Source organism: Phragmites australis, chromosome 12 (genome assembly GCF_958298935.1).
Source record: "Phragmites australis chromosome 12, lpPhrAust1.1, whole genome shotgun sequence".
In the NCBI taxonomy this organism is placed as follows: domain Eukaryota; kingdom Viridiplantae; phylum Streptophyta; class Magnoliopsida; order Poales; family Poaceae; genus Phragmites; species Phragmites australis.
The window spans coordinates 7,290,866-7,315,572 of NC_084932.1; the positions used below are offsets into that span (position 1 = coordinate 7,290,866).

Here is a 24,707-nt window from a genome sequence, read left to right on the forward strand (position 1 = left end):
CTTTGCTCGAGCTCGTTATCATTGTTCACGGTCTGGTAAGAGACCCTATGGGGTCCATTTGTTGCTGGGCGTGCGGCTTCGGGGTGGCTGGCGGAGCGGTGCGCATGTGGTGCTCGGCGCGCGGCTCCAGGGCGGCGGGGGGCGGCGCGTGGCTGGCGGCGAGCGGAGACCTGCAGCCGGCGTAGGTGTGGCGGCGGGCAGAGTGAAGAAGCAGCGATGCGTTTGGGACTCTCGGTCCAAGGCAAAAAAAAAAAAAAAAAAAAAAACGCTCCAACCGTTCCGAGGAGAATCCGCCCACGTCCAACACCGTTTGTTTTTGCGATTCTATTATCCAAACGGGTAGCTTGCTGGTTCACATTTTAGGCCCTACTTGGATTGTATGATTTTCACTCAGGTTTTAGAGGACTTCAATTCATTATGCTTTTGTAGCATATAAGAAAAAGGTTGTCATATTCCTACGGGAAAACCATCTCTCTGAAATTCTACCCTAAAGTGACTGATATGTCTTTCAAAGTTGAGACCATGCCATGAATAAGGTAAGGAGATAACAGTGTAATGCGTAAAAAGTGCATGCAGCTGTGCTCCTAATCAACTGAGTCCTCTAGCACTAGCCATTCGAGGTGTGACTTTGTTTGCTCGGCAAGGAAGCACTGGGCAGATTGTTCCCATGTAGTCGGCATCTTGTTAAAAGCTAGAGATCTTTCTTTGTATTTTAAGGTTTGCTCCAATGTGTTGTTAGGAGGGAGGTAAATGTTGTGGCTCACATTTGTGCCAAAGTTTGAATCCATAGTTTATTCTCACTGCCTCTGTTTATTCTCGCCATCCATCCCCGATTACTGTAACTGCATTTGTTCAATTTATTTTACGTTGGCTTCTTCCCCCCAAAAAAGATTTAAGTGTCGCATCCCATATGAAGAAAAATGCTCGAAGGGAAACCAGAGGCATAACAGATTGTTAACAAACACCTTTTCCTTAATAGAAGGTACATATCACAATGATCACACATTGATCAATTTTATTAACTAGCAGATTTATCTTATTCAGACTCCTTATTACCGTCATGCACTCCATCAGGGATGACAGCCATCCCTTTTACGCCATGACCTGAGAGGATTAACAGTAGGACGAGTGTTAGAAGGATCAATCTATTTCTTCAATTATCAACACTCGCATATTGTGCGACGGTATGAAAGGGGTTATCAATCAATAATTTTTACCAGCAGAACCAATTCCTACCTGAGGAGGAGGATTGCGAAGCACGCAATCCAAAGAAAATCGCAGGATCTTATTTTCATCGTGTTTCATCCTCTCTTTAGTTGTAAGGAGATCAACAATGCATTGCATGTTCCTATCAGGTACCTCTCTAACAGAGAAGCAACAGTAGCTAAGATACGGTGGGCGTCTGTCGTCGGGTCCATCCTTGCTGGTGTAATATTCACAGTGGCGCAGAACGTTTTTCTTCTGTTTCTTGGTACAATGTGGCTGGCCAATTACTGGATAGAGTGAAATTATTGCACACGCAATTAGGAAAACAAATGCTATTTTGGCAGGCAACATGTTTGTGCTACTCTAGCAGGTTGCAAAGGAAGGATCTGATGTTTTATCCAACACTCCAACATATCTGCTCCTATATATAGGAACCATAGCATGCGCCCACCAACTTATGAGGGTTAATGATCGAGATGCACAGAATCCTTCGTTGGATATGGTGACAGATAGGTACTACCATATATGGGGCAAGATATGTTGTCATTATATATTCTTATAGGTCCTCATTGTCTATTTGTATCAAAGATACTCCTTTTAGTTTCAAGGAATCCGCACTTACAATCAATGTGTGTTGGGTAGCAATATGGTGATGGAATCACTCCTCACTCTCTAGGTGTTTATCACAAACACACTAGCCTTTTGGTGGCTCACTCACACACGCAAGAATACAGCAGCACAAGTAGTAAGTCTTTTTTTTGTTAACGCAAGCCACACAGCTCTCGTCGTTTTCATTCATATATATAAACTGAAGTACATGCAAAAGGATAACTGCCGGCCAGTCCACATGTAGACTGCGCCATACTCTCCTAAACTAATGCAATGTGCAGATGACATGCAAGCCTATCCGGCCTATTCTCCTGCCACGAAATCTCTTCACGACCTTGACCAGGACTAGAGCACTTCATGCCCATTTACACACACTTACATGCAAACGTGTCTTCCAGTGGAAACGGTCTACCACACAACTAATTTCACGCAGCTAGTAATCGCTACTGCTGCCAGGTTAGTTTGTAGACGAACTCTTGATGCAGCGGCCTTTGCACGTCGCAGATAGTGGTACCTCCCTTGACCGTATCGCACGGTTCACGACACGTACCTATCACACATACTGCCGTGTATTCTCGCCGGTGCCGCTCACTACTACCATATGCAAAGCCTATACAGATAGTTTGCTACATGCACATGAACAAAATAACATGCATATGCACTAATGACAAGATTATTGCTAACATATGGGTTCGCATTTTTAGTTTGTGTAGCAGTCTAAATTATTATTTTTAATTAATGAGATAAGATTCCAATTGTGAGTGGATGCACTACTGCAGAAACTTCGATCAGTGCCGGTTCAGAACCGCTATCAGTGTCAATTTTTGAATTAACACTGCACAATCAACAGTGATAGTTTGGCATTATCAGTGCCAGTTATCAAACTGACAATACTAATAGCCTATCACTACTGGTTTATGTCACAAATCGGCACTAATATCACAACTATCACTACCTGTTTATGACATTAACCAGCAGTGATAGTGATGATATCACTGTTGGTTAACTAGTAGTGATTACTCTATAGCTAAAAAAAAGAGAGTGACTCATAAAGTCCAGTAGTCCAACCCCTGCCTTGCTATGAATTCTCACAAGTTCATGCGAGCTATTTTACACTTTAATCATATAAAATTATTTACTATACACCTAAAATCCTCTACAATTCAACTAAAGTTACCTCATCATGGAGGATAAGGCCAGTGTCCATGTTGTAGAGGCCGCGACAGCTCGAAGCAGGAGCCGAGTCTTTAGGTTGGAGGAGGCCTAGGATGGAGTGGCAGTATCAGTGTCGTGGAGGCTCACAGCAACATGGGGCTATGTGACGAAGGAGGCCGGGGAGGGAACGGTGGCATCAATGTCATGGACCCCACAACATGGGGCTTTGGGATGGAGGAGGTGTCATGGAGGCCCACTGTACCATGAGGCTTCGAGAGGTAGGAGGTTGTGGAGGGCACGATGGCGTCGGTGTGGTAGAGGACCATAGCATGGCGGAGCATCGGGATGGAAGAGGTTGGGTATGGCTAAGTGCTAAAGAATAGTGGTGAAAGATAGTTGTATAGAGCAGCAAAACTAGCTTTGCCAGATCAAGTAACCAACTGACAGTGATGGACTAGCTTTGCCGGTTCATAATTACATTTGGTAGTGATAGTCTGGAAGCACGAGGCATAGGAACTGAGGTGTTTGTGATATTCTATCACTGTCGGTTGGTAACCAGAACTGACAGTTATACTATAAATATAAATGCAACTAAAAGTGGCAAATAACCAGTAGTTAGACTTAATATTAAATACAAACATCATATTAACATAATAGATGAAAATATTCATTACACAAAAGTTATATAATACGTATATGAAAGTAAATTACAATAGTTTAAACAACCATCTTGATAATTAAACTGCGCTTAGCATCTTTTGCCTCATTGTACATACTGATGCGGTTCACAATGATGTAGACACTATCTTCATCCACAATGTACAGATGACGATGCAAATAATGTGCATCTTAGAGTTATGGGCAGAGAATGTATCAATTGTTGTTAGGATCAATGGCACCCCGGAAAGATGTTATTGTGAGAATAAAAGGCAATCCAGATAGCAACAGCTACTATCACTCGCCGGCATCGAGTTGGATGAACCTAGTGTTTGAAAACGATGAGCAATCATTCATATGGGCTTGGAATGAGATTTAGGTTATGGGGCACCATCTGGCTGACCCTAACCCTCCTTCCAATGTGTGCCATCGAAATGACACAGAAGAGTAAATCTACAAAAAAATAACACAAACTAAAACAAAGAACTATAAATTAAGATAAGAAAAAAAGTAAAAGTTTCTTCCTTTTTTAGCCTCCCATACATGTAATTCCCTCAAAGTCGAAAACTCATTTTTTGGATTGTTGTTTCATTTTTTGGTTTCTGACGACAAATCACAGGAAGTGAAAATATCTTTGTAAAATGGTTAAAACAGGAAGAAAAAATGTTTGAGCTGGATTCACTAGTACATAATCGGGCTTATATGCCGGCCCATCACTGCTGGTTCCTTACGGGCCGGCAGTGATGGGGCATCATTGTCGGAACATAGGCCACGCGGGAAGAACCAGTCATCGTGGCTTATGAACAGGTAGTGATAAGGGGAATCACTGCCGGCCGATGGCTTGAGCCGACAGTGATGAGGGTTGGGCATCATTGTCGGCTCAAGCCATCGGCTGGCAGTGATGTGTACAGTATAAAACAGTGGCCCTCCCCCTAGCATGAGCACATCATCGTCCCCGGTGACCTTCGTCGTCCTCACGGATGCATCACCGCTTCTGAGCCCTCTCCGCTCAATTCCATTGCTCTGTGAGCTTCACAGTGCCATACTCAATCTTTTTCGTGCACTAGTTCGATTGTAGCCCGTCATTGGCCCAGTGCTCCACTGGCCGCCACTGCAAGCTCGCCCACCTCGCCGATGAACTTCGGGCCATGAGCTGCCTCTGTCCGAGCCGAACACACGGTGTGGTTCCCCGTGGTCTAGGGAACCTCGCCACTCCCTTCACTTCCACACTCTCCCTCTACAATGCGCCACCACCGTTGGCCTAGCCCCATTGCCTGCCATGGTCACCACCGGCCGTGCTTGCCGCCGTACATACCGCTGCCGACCCCTCAAACGAGTTCGCGACAGTGCGTTGAGCATTTTGGTACCCCTCCCCGGACAAGCTCCACCACTGTTTGTCGCCGGCAACCGGTCATAGTCGGAAAGTCCAGAAAATGCTGAAAGGAATATTAGTTGTATTGATAATTCACCTAAAATAATCTATAATTTGTAGAAAAATATCTAGAGCTCAGAAAAATATGAAACCAAGTTTGTTAGTTTTTTTTTTGTCATGATCTACATGATAAAAATACATGCATGCATGAAATGTCCACTGAAATACCTCTATTTCATTAAATATATTGTAACTTGTTAATCCATAATTAAATCTTGAAATATCCAAAATTGGTCAATCCAACTTTGTTAATCTTATTTTGTCATGCTCTGTAGGAAAAAATATTGATTAAGCCTTTTAAAGTTGATTAATTTCTACATAAATTAATAAAAATCATAAAACGTGAAACTAATTTTTTGAGGTCTTCTCGATGTATACCTTACACAGTAAAAATACTTTTTGCCATGTTGAGTACTTCCCTCATGTGAGTTTGTTTGAACTACCTCATATAATTTTGGATTTAAAAACATCAAGCATGTAATTTGGTTAATTAAGGGGGCAAATGAACTCCAATTCATGTGATTCTTCCTCTACTGCATTCATAACCTCATGCAATACATCTCTACCATATTTATGTCGTTTGGATCACATCTCATGACATTTCATTTGTTCTCATTTTGATGCACTTTATTGCTCTTTAGAGAACGACGTCACGGAGTGTCATGAGGTTGATCCCGAGGGTGAATGTGTTGTTTAATTTTGATAAGTTATTGCTATACGTATATCATGCATGTAAGAGTTGAATAATAAAGAAAATTTCTAGGGATGGCACCAACAAAAACTCATTGAACCTGGCTAACAAGGAGGAGCGTCACATGGTTCTTCAAAGAAAAAAAAAGGATTATCGAAGTAGAGAATGTTGTTGATGAGGAAGACTATAATCAATTCGACGCACTACCTCCTTTCGGAGAGGACATCGACCTAGGTCCCATGGAAGACACCGACAAACCTCCATATGTACGCCATGATCATAATGACGAATCATTAAGACAAAGTAGCTAAATTGTATTAATTACTATGCATGAATTTATTTTAGATGCAATTATACCTCACTTATGTTATGGAAGCTTCAATTTGTAGTTTATGATGGAAGATGTCTTTATTATTGAGCATATTGATTTTTGATTTTCAATGAATTAGCAATAGCACAAGCATTATTGCTATGTATTACTATTTTTGATTTTTAATGAATGAGCAATAGCACTAGCATATTGCTATTTGCATTTTACATGATTTACATTAGCTATAGTTATGAGTGTATTAATTTTCAATTTTTAATAATTTAAAATATTTATTGATGAAATAAAGATATATAAGAAAGTTAGGTATGAACATATTTATTTTAATTTTTATTGAATTAGAAAATTGAATAGTTTTTTTGCATTAGGATTTTATGTCAACGGAATGTTAATAAACATAGATAGTACAAACTAATTTGAAAACACTTGAGTAGCACAACGATTTAATTGTTTAGTCTTACTTGGGGCAGGTCGTGGGTTCGAGTCTCGGCGGGTGCGCGCGCAGCTAAAACAATTTTTTTGCACCTCGGACCTACAATAAAAGGGGTTTCACTGCTGGTGAACATATTCGAATGGTAGTAAAAGTTGTTTCACTACCGATGAACTTCTTGGGCCAGCAGTGAAATATGTTTCTCTGCCAGTTGTCCTATTGAGCTGGCAGTTAAGATCCCCATTCACTGCCGGTCTTCATCTTGAGCCGGCAATGAAAGTCCTCCCCTATAAAAGTACTTGATGCCTGCACCCTCTGACACTTAGAATTTTTTCCCCTTCCTAGCCTGTGCCCTTCGCCGAATCATCTCCCAACGCCGAGGAGCTCGCACTGTCATGCCTTGCGTGGTCGTCCACAGCCGCCGTTGCTGAGAACCACCACCTTGACACCGAGGAGCTTGCTGCCTCCTCCCCGTTGCCAAGGAGCTTGTGCTACCGTGCACTGCGCCCTCGTCCACTGCCACCGTCACCGAGGACCACCACCTAAACGCCAAGCAGCCCACCGCCTTCACCCCGATGAGCACCCTGACGCCGAGGAGCCCACGCTGCCATGCATTGCGCCCTTGTCCACAGTCGTTGTCACTATGGACAGCCACCCCAACATCGAGGTAGGCCTCCTGGCTTCCCCTCTGTCTCCTTCTACTCTATGATTCCTAGGGTTTCAGCACAAGTTTGCATTGATTCATGGCCGGCTGCTTGTGTGTTTAAATGATAAGAATAGATGCTTGTGTACTGGTCCTTTTGTGTGTTAAAATGATAAGAATAGATGCTGCTTGTGGTCCTTTTGTGTGTTCAAATGATAAGAACAGATATGCTACCTCGGTCCTTTTGTGTGTTCAAATGATAAGAACAGATGCTACTTGTGGTCATTTTATGTGTTCAAATGATAAGAACATATATGCTACCTCAGACCTTTTATGTGCTCAAATGATAAGAGCATATATGCTATCTCGGTCCTTTTGTGTGTTCAAATGATAAGAACAGATGCTACATCGGTCCTTTTGTGTGTTCAAATGATGCTTGTGAGTATTTCTCCTCTTCTATTTTGGACGGTACTGGTACATATTCTCTTTGCTCGATGATGAATTGATACACTGAGATTGGGCAATTTACTGAGTACAATAGTTTAGACATGTGATTCTCTAGTTGTCTGATATTTGTTGTAGCTCCTGATGAGACTTGTTAATGGTTCTTGCTGGTCTGTACTTGTATACCAAGACATATTTCTTGTGTTGTCTTTGCAGTGGGCTACCTATTATAATTTGATCCCTGGATGGTGCGCTGCTGTAAATTAAGAGATTGATTAGCATATCAGATAATGGATAAGGAAGTTGGTTCATCTTTTTTGTTTTGCCATTACTTGTTTAAATCTTGCTGTTCAGTCTCTATTTCTGTCTCAACAGGAATTTGCTTGTCCTTTTCAGAATCTATGCTCTCTAATTTGGTACAGCAGCAGTGTCCATGATGATATTGTGTGATTTTTGAGAATTCTGTCTAGGTTCTAATAACTAGATGAGAACTTAGTAAATTTTCTAGTCGTCGATGTACTCAATAGAACAATTAGGGGGCAGGACCTTGATTGTCATGGGGCCAATTGTTATTTATTTCCTGAGAGCACTTTTATACCTACTGTCCAGTTCTTGTTGTACACTGATGCCATATTTCTTTTTTACTGCTGTTATGTGTTGTATTTAAAATTGCATTCTTTTCATACTTGCATTTCTTTTTGCAAATGATGAAATTGGAGACCATACATATGAATGCAAAGCTCGACTGGGATGGTTATTTGACAAGTCCAAACAGTAAGCTGTTGTGGCATACAACAGTCAAGACATCCAGGCCGAGCTAAAATTGGCTACCTTTGAAAATAAGGAGAAATTTGATTTCACATGTAAAGATGTCGTAATCCAGTTCTTATTGTAATCATTATTTTGTTATGTAAGATGATGTGACTTGTAAGATTAATGTGTCACTTGTCAGTACCTTTGGCCATACAAGTCAGTCTATGGGATAGCTATTAAGGATCACGTGCCCATCAGCTACAGATTATGGACTAACGAACAAGATGATCCGCACATGGTTTCTGATTCAATCAAGAATGACATCCTGTGGCCCAAGATATTAGAGAGGTTCTAGTTCCCTGCAGAGACATATATGGACATAGTTAAGCGTAAGGCACTAATGATTATGGGCCTTTCATTTAAGAATTGGAAGGGCACACTGAACATAACCTATGTGCAGAAAGGTACAACGCCAGATTTCAGCAAATAACCGTAACTGGAAGATCATTGGCAAGCCTTTGCGGAGTACAAGATTTTGGAAAAAGCACAGAGGTTGAGTGAGGTGAATAAAGCAAACTCGAAAGAAGGACCTGTACCCCCACAAAGTCGGCAGTCGTGGGTACATGAGGAAAGAACGATAGTGGCAACAACATCTAGATGAACCACGAGAGAGAGGTGTCACACCTAAGACGGAGTGCTGAAGCTAATGATCGATGCGCTTCCTTCTTGGGATGGGTGCTTCTTACTCGTCTGATAGAAGCTTATGCTTTACGACCTTAAAAGATTAGGAAGTGACGCAAACTCTTGCAAAAAAGCTTGTGAAAGCCCACAAGCAGTCTGCACAAGGCTCTTTCAAGTCAGACAGGGATAGGACGAGCTCACCTTGGCACTAGGAAACAAGGAGCACGATGTTCGCACACAAGGCGTTAGGGTGATGGGTTGGAAATATGGATTCCCAGGCGATGTAGATAATTACAAGAGTCAAAAGAGATCCCAAGCAAAGCGAGATGCAGAACGAGAGGCACATCAAGCTAGGATGATGTAAATGCTTGAACAAGCGCTACAAAAGGAGAGGGAACATACAAAGGAAAAGATAGCACAAGAAGTACAACAAGCCCTCATGCATCAACGGGGTGACATTGTGAGTGAACAAAAAAGACTGGCAGCGTCTCCTAATGTTGCACGCTCCAACCTCGGTGGTCGTCGAAGTAGTTGTGTGTCCACGAGAGTTCCAAGAGCTGGTCCCATCACTTATCCCGTGGACCTCATCACAGCTCGGACACCGTGTGAACTACACATTGGTGCTAGAAACATTACCATCAAGGTGGATTTCGGCATGGCTTATCCCTGTGGCTCCCATGAACGTTTTCACGGACGTCCAATACCAGAGGGCTATGCCGTGGTTGAAGTAGGTGAGATAGTTGACCAGTTCCATCATTTTGAGGTGAACTACCCTGCAGAGGAGTGGGCGAACACTATAGGAGAGAACGGGCACACATTCATCGCGTGAGAGAAGGCCTACATAGTGTTTCCACCAAGGACAGATACCGAGAACCTTTACTCTCCACGACACCCTGGGCCGCTGTCGCCTCGAAGATCTCCCTCTCCTAAGCCATCTCCTAGAAGAAGTCCACCTCTCTAGCCATCGCCTCAAATAAGCCGTGGTAGAAGTGCACCCGCTATTAGTGCACATGGTCTAGAGGATCCTGTTGTGGCCTTCGACCAGCTTTCAGACTTGGTACCATCAGATGACTCTTCGACATAAGGGCCTTCCAATGATGATGCGAATGAGGAGTAAGAAGCTGCGGCCTGTAAGCGTGCCCAGGAGGAGGTGGAGAGAGGCTGGCCTATCAGCTGTGCGCTGTGAAGGAGCAAGAAGCAGCATCCTATAAGCATACCTAAGAGGAGGAGGACGAGAGGCTGGCCCATCAGTGTGCTATGGATGAGCACGAGAGGGTGGTCCATCAATGTGCTGCGGAGGAGGGTGAAGGCTCAAACCGTAGTGACGTTTAGGAGTCAGACTTTGACGTCTTTGACATGCCAGTGAGCTTGGAGCATAGGCAACACTGAGGCCGATCAAGCGTGGTTGGGTCCTTTGCTCTACCACCATTGGCCCCTCGGTGTCCTCGGACGTACACACGTCATTAGCCGTCATTGCGGAGACGCGGTCCTCATCGCGGGGGAGGTAGAGGGAAACTGTACTGGCTCAACTCAACTAACTTTCCATTGCGATTTACGCCCTTTTAACGATAGAATAAAATTATGGTGTCTTCGCAAAAGTTATAGATTTCATTTTATAGATTTCAAAAATGCTATATTTTTGCTATGGTCTATTCAGTAGATAAAAAGATATGAAAAAACAAAGGCAGCACTTCTGTAGTGAGCTAAGTGTCGGATCGGCAGTTTGAGACGTAGTTTTCATGTTTCGTGTGTAGTGGCACTTTACCTTTTAGTATGAAATGTTGTATTGAGGTTTTGTGCTAAGTGCTGACTTGTGAATAATTGGTTCTTCTCCATGATGCATTTAGTGTCCACCTTCAACATTGGTAAAGGCAAGTGAATGTAGCAGTTGTTGCTACAACTTCAATTTGTTATTTTATTGCCTATACTTTTAAAATGAAGCACACATGATTATGCTTACTAATGGGAAGAATGAATTTAATTGTTGTTTTAAGCATGTTAAGATAGATGATTGTGAATTAAAGATGTTAGTATGGTGAGGATGTGTTGCCTTATGCTTTAGCATGGTTGCGTACTTGAGTATAATGCTTATACTTTTGTTGAATCTATGATGGCATTGCAGTTCAGATGGTTGGTGTTTTCATAATTCACATATGAGGCATACCATGCATTTGCTTTTCTAGTTATGGTATATGCACATAGAGATTACTTTTGTTATGGTTTACTTTTGTTGTATTCGTGGAAGATGATGTAACTCCTATGGATTACTTGGATGGTGGAGTTTCATGCAGTGACATTGTTGCTTAATTGTGGACTTTTGTCCTACTTAGAATATCCTTACTTTATGCTTTTTGATGGCTGGAATACACCAGGATAAAATTTGCGGTACGGTTGACTAGTGGCTTACGGGTTTAGTGTGGAATGTGTTCATACTATAAATTTGTGGGGTGTTGTAGTAGAGCTGAAAAATCACATTTATATGAAAATAATAATGAACTTTCTGTTCTAAACATGTTTAATTTGTCAGAAGTTGCTTATGTTGATGGTAACCTTGAGGTATGCGTTTAATTGAAGTTTATGACTCGAGGATGTTTTTGTATGTCTCATGCATATATGTGAGAATGATGGAGTTCTATTCAAATATGGATTATGCATTGCCCTGTTAACCATATCATAAGCATGAGATTTGCATAGAAGATAATATTGTTGTCTTATGGCTACGACTGTACTGGCAAAACATTGTACATTGCCATAGTATGATGTACTCTCTTACCTCATTGGGTAAGAGGAGAGGATGGGCATGTGCTTGCATCAATATGCATAATGATGCATTGACTTCATTACTTTATGAAGCTTACTGAAGTGGATGTGACTTTTATGGTTCAATATGCAGTGTGGTTTAAATTGTGGTTATTAGAGATGATGTGGTTTCTATACGTTGCTTTGCATAGCATCCATATGCTCTTTTTTGCAACGTAGCAATATTTTACAATGGAATTGTTCAAGATAGATTGCATGTAGTTATTTAAATCTCCTTACTTCTTGCAAATGGTATGTTGTTATATGTGGTTGACATCTTCGAGCTGCCCTTTATTATTTCCATGTTGACTCTTTATATTGTTCATGATGCCTTAGATGGAGAGACTCTTATGGGTCACATGTATTTTATTCTTTGAAGCTTAAAATTTATTTACGAGGAACATGTTATGTCATATGAGATGAGTTGTTCTTTATGTATATTATGATGACGTTTGGAGTATTATGATCACTCTATGTTTACATATAAAGGAGTAGCTCTTTAATTGCTTTAGGATGAAATAGCTAAGTTCATGTTAATACTCCCCATACTTGTTAAAGTATTAAACTGATATTTAATAAAATATGGTTTAAAATAGCTTGTTAAAGTAATTCGCTTGATAAGATTTCTCAATCTCACCCTTGCAATTTTCTCCCCAGGAGGTCCTTTAGGAAGCGAGCATGAAGGATGGGAGTAGTAACACCTTGTTCACCTTTCACCATATGCCTTATCCTCACATACATGCTGTAATGTTTTTAATGGTCAAAAATCCAAATGTCATTCACTAGTGAAATTGCATCTTTATCGTGTTGGATGAATGCTGTAGTTGTGGTCGATGTGGTCAATGGAATGTGTCTTTTTATCTTCTTAGGATGCTTAATAATGATAGTGTGCTTTTTTACTTTCATAATTTATATTTATATCTACATGTGGTTGCTTCTGCATTACTCCTGTTTCTAGTGTTTCTAGGGAGGTGCTGCCAAAATTTTCTTGTCCGTCTCACTTGTAGTGTTGTTTAGTGACATTCTAGGCTTGCGTAGCATCCCGGGGTGTTACAATACCACTCTAGGTATCTAACTAATTGTTCCTTGATCCATCCAATATACATCAATGAGAGCATTGTTGGATGGTTGGTCACCATCTCTTTCTCTGGTGCTTTAGTTAATTCGCCATTTGCATTGTTCGTGACACCTGCAATACTGTATTTCTAATGTTTCTGTGAGAGCGGAGCATGTTGTGGGATACCATGAATTGTGGCAACAAAAAAAGGACGGCATGTATAGGGATAGTACCCACTACTATGACCAATCCAGTTAAAAATGAATTCTCTTTTTTTCTAGATAATAAAGTTTCTTAAGATCATGTTTGTCCCTTGGACGACAAGTCATGTCCTTAGAGAACAGTCAAGTTGCATTGTAAATAGAGACCACTAGAAATATGGTGTGCCTTTTGGCACCCCTGTTACCTGTAGCGAGCCAAATGGAATCCTTTTGCAAGTAGTCTTGCAACTAAGTCTTATTTTTCCTTTGCAATAGAAATACACTTCCAAGAAATCCATATTAGTGACGAGTGATAACATTTATTAGTGATTGATATTTTAACCATCACTTTTAACAAGTCACTAATGTGGACTTATTAGTGATGGGTTTGGACCCGTCACTAATGATACGCATTAGTGATGGGTCTAGATCTGACCCATCACTAATGACTATACGTTAGTGACGGGTCTGGACTCGACCCATCACTAATGACAAATATTAGTGACGAGTCTAGATTTGACTCGTCACTAATGACTCCATATTAGTGACAGGTTTGGTCCTGATCCGTCACTAATATGTGTTTTAAAAAACAAAAAAGGGAAATAATTTTGGGACAATTGCAAAGAAACCACTACTCCTGGTGTTATTGCAAGCTTACCACTAGAAAATTGCAAAAATACCATTAAAACTGTCATTCGAGTAGCATCCTTGCAAAAAAATAAAAAAACAAGGGAGGTATTTGCAAATGCCCCAATAATGTTTTGTCTGAAAAAAGTTGACACCCGATGAGGCACCTGACAAGTCACTGCTCACCCGACCGCACCCGACTATTCACAAGTCACGCGATTCCAGGACTCGAACTCACGACCTCAGAAGTGAGCTCCACAGACGTGATTACTCTAACCATCTCAACTCTCATTCCTTGTTGAGTATATATCAAAATTAATCCTTTTGACATCTTCTGATTGAACGTTTGAATGGCTATTTGAACATCTAAATGATCTTAAATAAAAATTTTGTCAACTACAAAGTTGTAGATCTCGTCGAGTTCTACAATGTTCATATAAAGTTTGTCTACATCCGACTCTATATGAAAAAGTTTGCATCCAACCTGTGTAGTGTTAAGTAAACTAGCCATAACTTTTGCATACGGAGTCCGATTTCAATGTTTGACCTCTAGTTTCAAAGCTAACGAGGAGGCGCATCCGAAAAATACAGGTTGTAAGACCTGTACATTTCTTGACCCCCCAAAAAGGCTATGAAGACCATCGACAGGACCTTTGAAGTTTTTCATCAAAAATTAACCTTCTTCGATTTACCAGGAAATTTTTGGAGACATAATGTTATATCTGAAAGTTAGTGATGCACAGACGTTTCATCAATCCGAGTTACAAAACTCATGACAAAAATCTTTGAATTTGCACTTTTCAACTTTATGACCCTATGTGTGTCTTTTTCAATGATTCTTACTAGTTTTACACTAGTTTCAGCACTTTAGTTTGTGGCCCTATGTGTGGTTCCATTGATAGTATTTATATATTTATTTGTGCATCTATATGGCTTCAAATAAAAAAATGATCAAATACAAAGTTGTAGACCACGTCGAGGGCTACAATTTTCATATAAAGTTTTTCCCCATCTGAGTTAGTATAAAAAAGTTATGAATTTTTTACCCGACCAACTATAACTTGGGATCTGACCGGTCATTAGTGATGGATCACCTAAATGCCTGTCACTAATGAGTTAGTCATTAGTGATGGATGTCTTTATCACTCATCACTAATGAGTGTGCCCTCTCCACCCATCACTAATGACTGACTAATTAGTGACGAGCCTTTCGGTAACCTGTCACTAATGAGTGTGCTCTCTCTATCCATCACTAATGACTCCATCATTAATGATGAGCTTTGAGGTCACCTGTCACTAATGAGTGTGCTCTCTCTACCCGTCACTAATGACTCCATCATTAGTGATGTGTTCTGAGGTAACCCGTCACTACTATCTTTAGTGACAGGTTGTTCCCTCGCCGTCACTAATGACCCCTCATTAGTGACGGGTCTTGGCCGAGTTCCAACCCGGGTCACACATTAGTGACAAGTCATCATTTAACCCATCACTAATAGTGCATTAGTGATGCGTACTCAGCAGCACCACTAATGACTTGTCTCCTTTGATTGTTTCTTACGTAGTGATGAGTTAAATTCACCCTTCTACTATAGCATCACATGATTGACATAAACTTGATTTTAAGTGACTCAAGGGACGTTATTTTTTAACGATGTAGTGCATCCATGATATTCCAATAGGCTGTTACAAATGGATTTTATGAATTCATATCTTGGCACTATTAGCATTGAAAATAATTTTCACAGCTAGATATAGGCTAGACTCGAATAGTCAACTTAAGTAGTATTGACGATTTGTGAACTAGTGATTTAGCAAACGTTTTGAAGAATTTAGGGATGATTTGAGTAGACGGATCACAAGGGGGACACATAGGGGTTTTTAGATAGGTTCGGGCCTCCCGAAGAATAATAATCCTACGTCATGTTTATCTTGTATTGATCTAAGCCTATTACAAGTGGGGTGTGGCTACCCTAGATGGATCTAAACCTAGTTGGCGACTTCCTTCAGGGTTTCTATTGGTCAGTCTTCTATGTTCAAGCTTGTGCGACTTGTCCTCCGCAGGGCCCCTCGGCTCCGTATATATATATGAGGGTGCAGTACGTCATCTGGACCCCCCCTTCCTATTATTGGAGATAAACCTTCTGGTTACGGGACACCTTGGTTCTCTATAGGTAGTTTCCTTTCTTTTAGAGATCTCCTTCCCTAAGATAAAGATATGCCCTAAGAATTATAGGAAATCCTAGGGTACCAGGATATGGTAACTATCCATTATTCACTTCAAGCCCCCCATAAATACGTGAAATGAGGTTGCGATGGTTCAAATACATTGCCAACAAAGATAAGCTTTTTGTCTGACCGTATCATCGAGTAGACTCGGGTTTCCGATTAGGATGAAACATCTAGCTGGGTTTTTTGACCTTCTACTCGGGATTTTGAACGCCTCTGAGTCCCCAAGAGGGTCCTTGATAAGGTGCTCCATCTGAGTAGGTTTTTTGTTTAGCTTTACCTTTTGGAAGGAAAAAAGTTTGTTACTGGCGGATTTTTAAAATGGAAACATCAGAGTGAGGTTTTGGTTAGTGGTGAGAATCTCTTCCTACCATCGTATCATGATTAAGCTTGCGATGTGAGGAGTCAAATTCCTCATAATACAGTGCTAATTGCCCCGCGTGCAATGGGCATTAAATGCAACGTGAATATTAAGAGGGAGATTGTGGCCCGAGTTGTGTCACATCATTTGTCAAGCCGCCATTTTTGGGAGCCCCCGCTCGATGTAAAGGCAACAGAAGAACCTGCTTTAATGTCAATTCCTCCGTCATCGATTGATTTCCATTACACTCATCGTTCTCCTTGCACCCCTGCTCCAAGAACCCCCCAAAAGACCCTCTTCCCCCAATCTCTCCACTGCCATGAGCAAAAAGAGGATCAAGAAAGAGAGCTCCTCTATCGACGAGATGGCGAGGGCGATCCTAGAATGGCTAGAGTCAGAGATCATGGAGGAGGCTTTGGAGAAGGCTGAGAGCGAGGAGGTGATTCCTCCCTGGGTTATGATCCCCTGCATGCTGGCGGTGGGGCAGATGATCCCGAGCCTGAATAGCAACAACTTGGTGGTCTTCCTCAACTTCTTCCACTACAGGTTTGGATTCCCTCCGTCCAGCTTCTTCCTCGAGGTGCTGGCCTTTTATGGCCTGAAGCTCATCCACCTTAATCCCAACTCCTTTATCATGTTGAGCGTCTTCATGCATGTGTGCAAGGCTTTTCTCAGCTTTTTTCCATCCCTCGACCTCTTCTAGTACTTCTATGTCCTAAAGAGGCTCCAGAACAAGGTCACTGGCAGTGCCGGATTATGTCTCCGAGAAGGCAAGTCGGCGGAGTACATCGATTTCGCCACCAAGTTCTCCTAGTCAAGTTGGCACAAGAAGTGGTTCTATTTCCAACCTGGCCCAAAGGGGCTTCCTTATCGGGGCTTGCCACCATTGTCGAGGCCTGCCTGGACCGAGGAGCTGATGATGACCACCGTTCACTAGAACCTTATTGGGGATATCCTGCACTTGAAGGAGAGGAACCTGTAGCTTATGACATCACTAGGGATTTCATCAGGTGCCAGCTTAGTCCACTGAAATCAAGGATTACCAGGGCTCAGCAATTCCCAACCAGATTGGATTTGACTCAAAAGGGTGAGATAGGTGCTTCCCAATCCTGAGTAGCCATTGGTAAGGGATCTGCAGTATCTATTCTCATTTCTTATTGCTTCTTCTCACAGTGTATTCATCAGGGGCTACCAACAAGTGGGTCAGGGTTCCTTTTAAAACCATCCCTTCTTCTAGCCGCAAGAACTTTCTGACTCCCATCGTGGAGATGGACCCAGAAGCCCAGGCAAGAATCATGTCTGATGGGGAATGGGGATGCCCGATCTTCTAAAAGGTAATGAGATAAGTTGATTTGGTGGAGTTTCAATGTCGATGATCCAAAGGCTCCGACCAGAATAGATCGAGAACCCTCGCAACCACTACACCACTACTCTGCGGTTATCAACTGTGCCAAGACGCGGTTGACCTCACCAAGAAGGCTTTTCTTGCAAGTGAATGGAGAACACAAGCAAGAATAAGTAAATGCAATCTAAATATTGCTAATTACCAATGAAGTACTTGAGTTGAGGCTTTACAAACCGATATACGGTGAAGCTGTCTAAAACAGAATAATCTAAGCAAAACCCAAGCCTAAACTATGACAGCTAATGTATATTTATAGGGGGTACACGAGGAGGTCAACCTAGGGTTGTGCAACCGTGGGAAGATCCGTACACAACTTGAACTCCGATCTCAACACACTTACAAGACCTAACAAGGCCCAAGACAGTGATGTAGCATCTTATTTCATCAACCCTGACTAAAATATAAGAAATTTTTAGTCGAGGCTAGATCCATTGGAAACAACTCGTCATAAGCTTTCCAGCAAGTCCTAGATCTCCTCAATCGGACTTCGTATGCGAGAGTTATGGTAGTTTTACTGACGTATTGTCCTGGGATTTCGAGTAGACTTTGGAGTTCGACTATGTCGAGACTGGTTTGAGAAACGAACTAATCTCTTCTTTGTGCTGAGCCCAGGAATCAATCTCAACACACGATAACTTCATTGATGATAATCATTACAATATACATACCTTAATCAACAAATCATCTTACAAAAGACCTTCAAAGGTCGAAGAACCAAATAAAACTCTGCAGCGGATCCTCAGCGTAGTCTTCATCTTCACTGATAACTCCTTAGGATAAATCGATCTAGAACACCTCCCTAGAATACATCCTCCATGAAGTCTTCTAATTCTTGCCCAACTGAGTGTTTTGGTTATAGCAAGTGTGAGCATATGTCGTACTCAGCAAATTGTGAAGGAATAGTTTGCATATGAAGGCTTTAATAAGAATATGGCTAAATGGCTCTTTTGCATAAAATAACATTTAAGTAAAATAATTTGAAAAGCGATAATAATTAAGTGAATAGCAAGCCACCTCAAGATTTCATCCATCCCGACTTAACCAAGCTGACCACCTCAACCAAGGTTCTAACCACCAAGGTTGAAAAACCAACACCTCAACCATGGCTCCCACCGCCAAAGTTCAACCACTAACCAACCACCTCAATCACGATTCCCACCATCATGATTGACCCATACCTCAATTGTGGTTCCCACTACCACAGTTGACTACACTAACTAAACCATCAAGTTGTAATCATGGTAGGTTTTCCGTGCCGCTCGTGACCATGAGCATGGCTGAATATTCAGTTTTAACTCTATAGAGGTTGTACTTTACCCATAAGTCCTAACTGATCCCTAATCTCATATCATTATGTGGGACAATAATGATTTATAGATTAGTACATTAACTGATTGATGATCATATTTCACGGATCATAGATATGGAGATATCCAATTAGTAATGTGGACACATGTTAGAGAACATGGTGTTGGATGGACCCATCTTGATATACTATTGGGATTGTTATTTATGATATGTCGTCAGTTGTTATCTCAAATGGTGTACCTGCATAATCCTTTGATCTGAGATCGTCATTGATTCTAGAATGTGTGGAAACACACTAGGGGCTTCCAAACTCTATTCCATAACTAGGTAGTTTTAAAGGTTGGTTTTGGGTATGTTACGTAACATGTCGTGGGATGTGGGTGATCAAGATGAAATTTACCCCTCCTAGATAATGAGAGAGATATCTCTAGGCTCCTCAAGGTAGTTGGATTGAGAAAGTGCGTGCCCATTCCAATATGATTAAAGAGTTCATCTTGATGAATCCAATATTTGATCAAGTGAATAGTCGAGCTATCACAAGAGTGACACGAACCTCGTCTTGAGCTTGACTGGTATCGTGGGGTAAAGGGATTAGTGCATGAGTATATCAAGGTTCAGTCGATATGATTTTTGTGTGCATTCGGGAGTCAATATGTTGTACTAGGTACCGCTATTGACTTGTAATTCGGAAAGAGGTTTTCGGGTAGCGGCCGCTTACACATGAACCTAATGGGTCACACACTTAAGGGGATGTAACTTAAAACTTGCATGAATCGACTCTAGTACAAGTGGGAGATTGTTGGTGATATGCCCTAGAGGCGATCACATATGCGGATTGGATCTGCGGATGAGATTTAATGTGATTAAAGGTCCATTAGGGTTTAGAGTCATAATGGGCTTTAATGTGATTAAATGCCCATTAGTGTGCTCTATATAAGAGGAGGCAGGAGCCGTGGGCGCACAAGTTCTGCCATCAAAAACCCGGGTTGCCACCTCTTTCCTGAGCTCCTTGCGAAACCCTAGCCAGGCAATGTGCTAGCACACCGGTGTATGGCATTCCATCCCTGTACATGTGGATATCGTAGAGGCACTGCTGCTATTGCAGTGCTGATCGGTGTAAAGATCGCGGTGTTGATCGTGCTTTGAGGTCGAGGGGTATGACGCACCCACTTAGGGGTGGTTGAGGAGCGTGAGCACTGGTCGATGTGATCGACTACTTTCTCTACGCGGTTGTGGAGCTAGTTGAGGTGATCGACTACTTTCTCTTCATCATCGCGGAGGTGATCGACTACTTCCTCTTTGGAGCTCGGAGCTGGTCAACGAACATGCGATGTTGCTCGCAGCTGGTCGATGACGCACATGACATTTGATCGGTCTATTCCAATTCTTCTTCTGCTGCACTACGCATCTTGTGGTAACGATCCATGATCTCCTACTCGCATTTTTTCCTAGTACAATAGATTGATAGCTAGGCTATTAAAGGGACTTTAATTCCCGGTGAACAATGGAAGACCAGATGTTAAAATACATAAACCCATCTTAACTGTTGGGAACAATACATAGGATATAGGTTCCGTAAGTAGAAAGTTTTCATAGCACATAGTTATACATGTCTCAAGAGAGGTATTGAAAATAGTCATGCATACCATATTCAATAAACAATAGCAAATAGTTGGTATTCGACATGATCCATTGTTATTATTGCCTCTAAGCAGATCATAGGAGCAGAAAATTTAGACATCATTTACACTATTCAGAAACTCATTTATAATACAAAGCGTAGGGCTACTCACATCACGTTCCCATGCTATAGCATTAGTAGTATGGTTTGATCCAGTTAGATGTGCTTGTATGGTTTATGTGGCATCAAGAGAGCAAACAAGCCAGCCTCAAACATCAACAATATGCTAAATCTTTGTAGTCTGTGCTTTTGCAAGAGATTGTGTGTTGGCCTTTATCTCATATATGGAATCACAAAGTCGCTTGCATCTGCCAAAATATTCGCCTAGCTTTGGCACACTGATTGCCCTAGCTAGACCAGTGTGCTTGACAAGCTTGCCACCAAGCACAATATCAAAATAATCTTTGTGTTCCTCAACCAAGCCAACCACCAACATGTCATCAACACGACCGTTGAGATACTCATTGAGAATCAACTCATTAGCATGGATCTAGAGTAGACAACTTCGAACCATAAGGTTGGCCGATACCCAACTATCGCAAATGGATCAACAAGGCATAGATCAAGATGCTCCACAAGGAATCCATGAATGAGTGTTTGATCCACCTACAAGAACTGGTATGCGACCGCACCTTACAATAGATTTCATAGTGGTGGTTGCAATATATCGAAAGAAAGATACAGGAAAGTCACCAGTAGTTGCTGAAATGGCCCCAATAAGGTGATGAAGAATATCCGATTGATCATTCAGATGCACCTTGTTTGTTGTGATGTCAAGCCCAAAATAGATATGCATCTTATCCGCATTCACCACTTTGCCGCCAATCACCTTGGACACATCAATTGATAGCTTCGTCTTATCCGTACCAGTAGCACCCATGACCACCTCCAGCTTAATCGCCAACATTTGGGGGAACTAGCCAGGGGAAAGAACGTGCGGAGGATGAACTCGGAAGAGGAAGGGGAAAGTGCTTTGAATAAACCTAGGTCGACTTGTTATGGCATCATCCATGGTCTACCACGTGTCCACAAGGCAGTAGTATGCACGTGGCACATATATAGAGACCGGGTATATTTGCGAGACTTACCTATACGCTTTTATTAATTGTGAATGGGCTGACAATAATCTAGCCACATATATCAAACACTTTTTGTCGATGCATTCTTATAGCATTGATATTGTAAATTTTGTATCTTTTATAAAACCCAAATGCTTCCTCCATTATCTGATACTATGACTGCATTAATTTTGGTGTGAACATAAATATTTTTTAGTGGTGCTCTTTTTCTTGAGGCATATATTATATAGTAATTGTGAATGGGCTGACAATAATCTAGCCACGTATACCAAACACTTCTCGATACATTCTTATAGCATTGATATTGTAAATTTTGTATCTTACATAAAACCCAAATGCTTCCACAATTAGCTGCTACTATAGCTGCATTAATTTTGGTGTGAACATAAATATCTTTTAGCGATGCTCTTTTGCTTGAGGCAGTAAAAAGAACTACCTTTACCAAACTGGTCACCCGCAGCAAAGCGCGGGCATCAGTGGCTAGTTAAATATAAAGTTGTTGCAATGGGCATGTTGCATGCCGACTCGGCCAAGGGCACAGGCCCTTATGGTTATAAAAGAAAAGGAAACATGGCTACCTGGGAGTCCACGGAAGAAGAGCTGTTTTTCATCTAGACAGAGAAGAAGAGAGAAACCATCTAGGGTTTGAAATTTTATAGAAATCTTTGGAAGGATGTTGTGGAGATACATCTTGTGAATTTATCTATATAATAAAGATTAAGTTTCGTAGGTTAATGAGTTAGTGAGTTAGTTCTTTTCTTCGTGTTCTTCGTTTTGTCTTCTGGTTTTGGTTTTTTTTTTGTATCTTCTGGTTTAACGTGATCTATCTTAGTTTGATTTATCCAAAATTTCTTAGGGTATCAAGATAATGTTCTGAAAAGTTTAATTGGTTTATCTATCTAATTCTTGCTTAATCATGAAATTTTTGTTTAATTAATTTTCGTCACCATCTGTTTATAACTTTAGATCTAGATCGGATTGATGTCTTCTTGTTTGGTTAGTTCCATAACTTTGTCTAATATCTGCTATTAAAATTAGATGTTGATTAGGGCTACGAATTTAGTTCTACATCATTTTTATTAGAGTGTTTGCAGTCTGTCTAAAGTGAGATACGAGAATAAAACAAGTTTTTTTAATTACGGTGAATAAACGATCCTACAGTCTAAATCGTATGCCTAAATTCTCAACAGCTATGGCTGAAAACAAACTAGAGTAGAAAGTAAGTTTGTTGCTTTAATTTGCAAAAGTTTTAGCATGGAACTAGCCTGTGACAAATCTTATCGAAGTTATGGAATATAGGTAAGACAAAGTTCATCTGTCGGCATCTCAAAGGAAACAGGGGCTACTAATTTCTTCGCTTCTCTGGTTGTTCGCTGAGACCGGGTCAGGTAGTTGCAGCTGTGTGGTCAGTTGTCAGTGGTGCTGGTACTGGTGCTGGTACTGGTGCTGGTGCTGATGTTGGTGTTGGTGCTGGTACAGATATTAAAAGACCTCCTCTATTAGCAGTGGTGCAGAAAACACCACGCGAAGGTTTGGGTGCAATACCTACTCACGCACTGCTGCTTGGTCTGACCATCTTCGTCAAGTAGTCAAACTGGTCGAGAACCTTGTCAAATAGTCAATTAGGTCAGGAACCTCACCAAGCAGCCAAATTGGTCGAGAACCTTGCCGAACAGCCAAATTGGTCGAGACCCTCGCCGAGTAGCCAAACTAGTCGAGAACCTTGCCGAGTGTCTAATTGCCCATTATGCCATTAAGTATGTGCCAAATTTTGCCATCAACACATGCCTCTCTATTTTTTGGTAAAATCTGTTTACCAAAAAACATTCCCGCAACATGATAATCATGAGAAACATATTATCTATTATTCTCTATAGCTTAGGGCGATGATAAGTAACACAACGGCTATATCTTATCTAAGCACTCTGCCACACACTAGGATAGTATTTCTTTAAGTACCGTCCGTTAATAGTTTAGGAAATTTCTCTCCTTGCAAAGTTTCTATCAAATAAGAATTTTTAGGGACAATACTTACAACTTGTATTGACTTTCTCGACTCAAAGAACATTTGCCAAACTTATTGTCCTTCAATCCCACCGGTAAGATAGTATTCCATACAAAATCTCTAATTTGAAATGACTTTGTCTTTGCCTTCTTGTTATAGGCTTTAGCTACTCTGAATTTGTCCCTCTCAATCTTTCCTAAAGCCTTTAAACTTTCATCTGTCACTTCATCAATTATGTCTATCATTAAATCATAATAATCCACAGCCGGCAGGTTATTCTGCTCGGCCAATCTCAAAGCACCAAGGTTTACTTCAACATGTAGTACAACTTCTTATCCATAAACAAGTTCATACAATGTTACTTTAGTTGCACCATGTCTAAAAATACGGTGTGCTCATAAAGCTTCCGATAGAATCTTATGCCATCTTTTGGAATGTTCCTCTATTTTCTTTTAGATAAGCTTAATCAAAATTTTATTAATAGACTCGGTCTTACTATTGGCCTGAGCATAATATAGAGATGAATTAAGAAGCTTAATTTTCAATGATAAGGCAAATTCATGTACCTGTTGTGATATGAATGAAGTATCTTAGTCTGTAGTTAAAGTTTGCAGCATGCCGAATCTATGAAGAATATGCTCCAATATAAAGTCAATCACCTCCTTATGTGTCATGTTCTTAAGAGGAACCACTTCAGCCCACTTCGTGAAATAATCAGTAGCCACTAAAATAAGGTGATGACCTTTAGATGATGGAGGATGTATTTGATCAATGAAATTCAAGCCCTATCTCCTCGGATCAGCCATGGTTTAATAATAGGATGCATCATAGCAGCAGCTAGCAGGAACCAATTGAATATCACCAAACTTTTGGCATGCCTCGCATCCTTTATAATACCTGAAGCAATCATTAAGCATAGTAGGCCAATAA

At 41.1% G+C, this 24,707-nt stretch overlaps 1 pseudogene; it reads right to left on the bottom strand.

Moving 5' to 3' along the window:
* Positions 1-20,919: 20,919 nt before the first annotated feature.
* LOC133886305 (adenylate isopentenyltransferase 1, chloroplastic-like) lies at positions 20,920-21,600 on the bottom strand (annotated as a pseudogene).
* Positions 21,601-24,707: the final 3,107 nt, after the last annotated feature.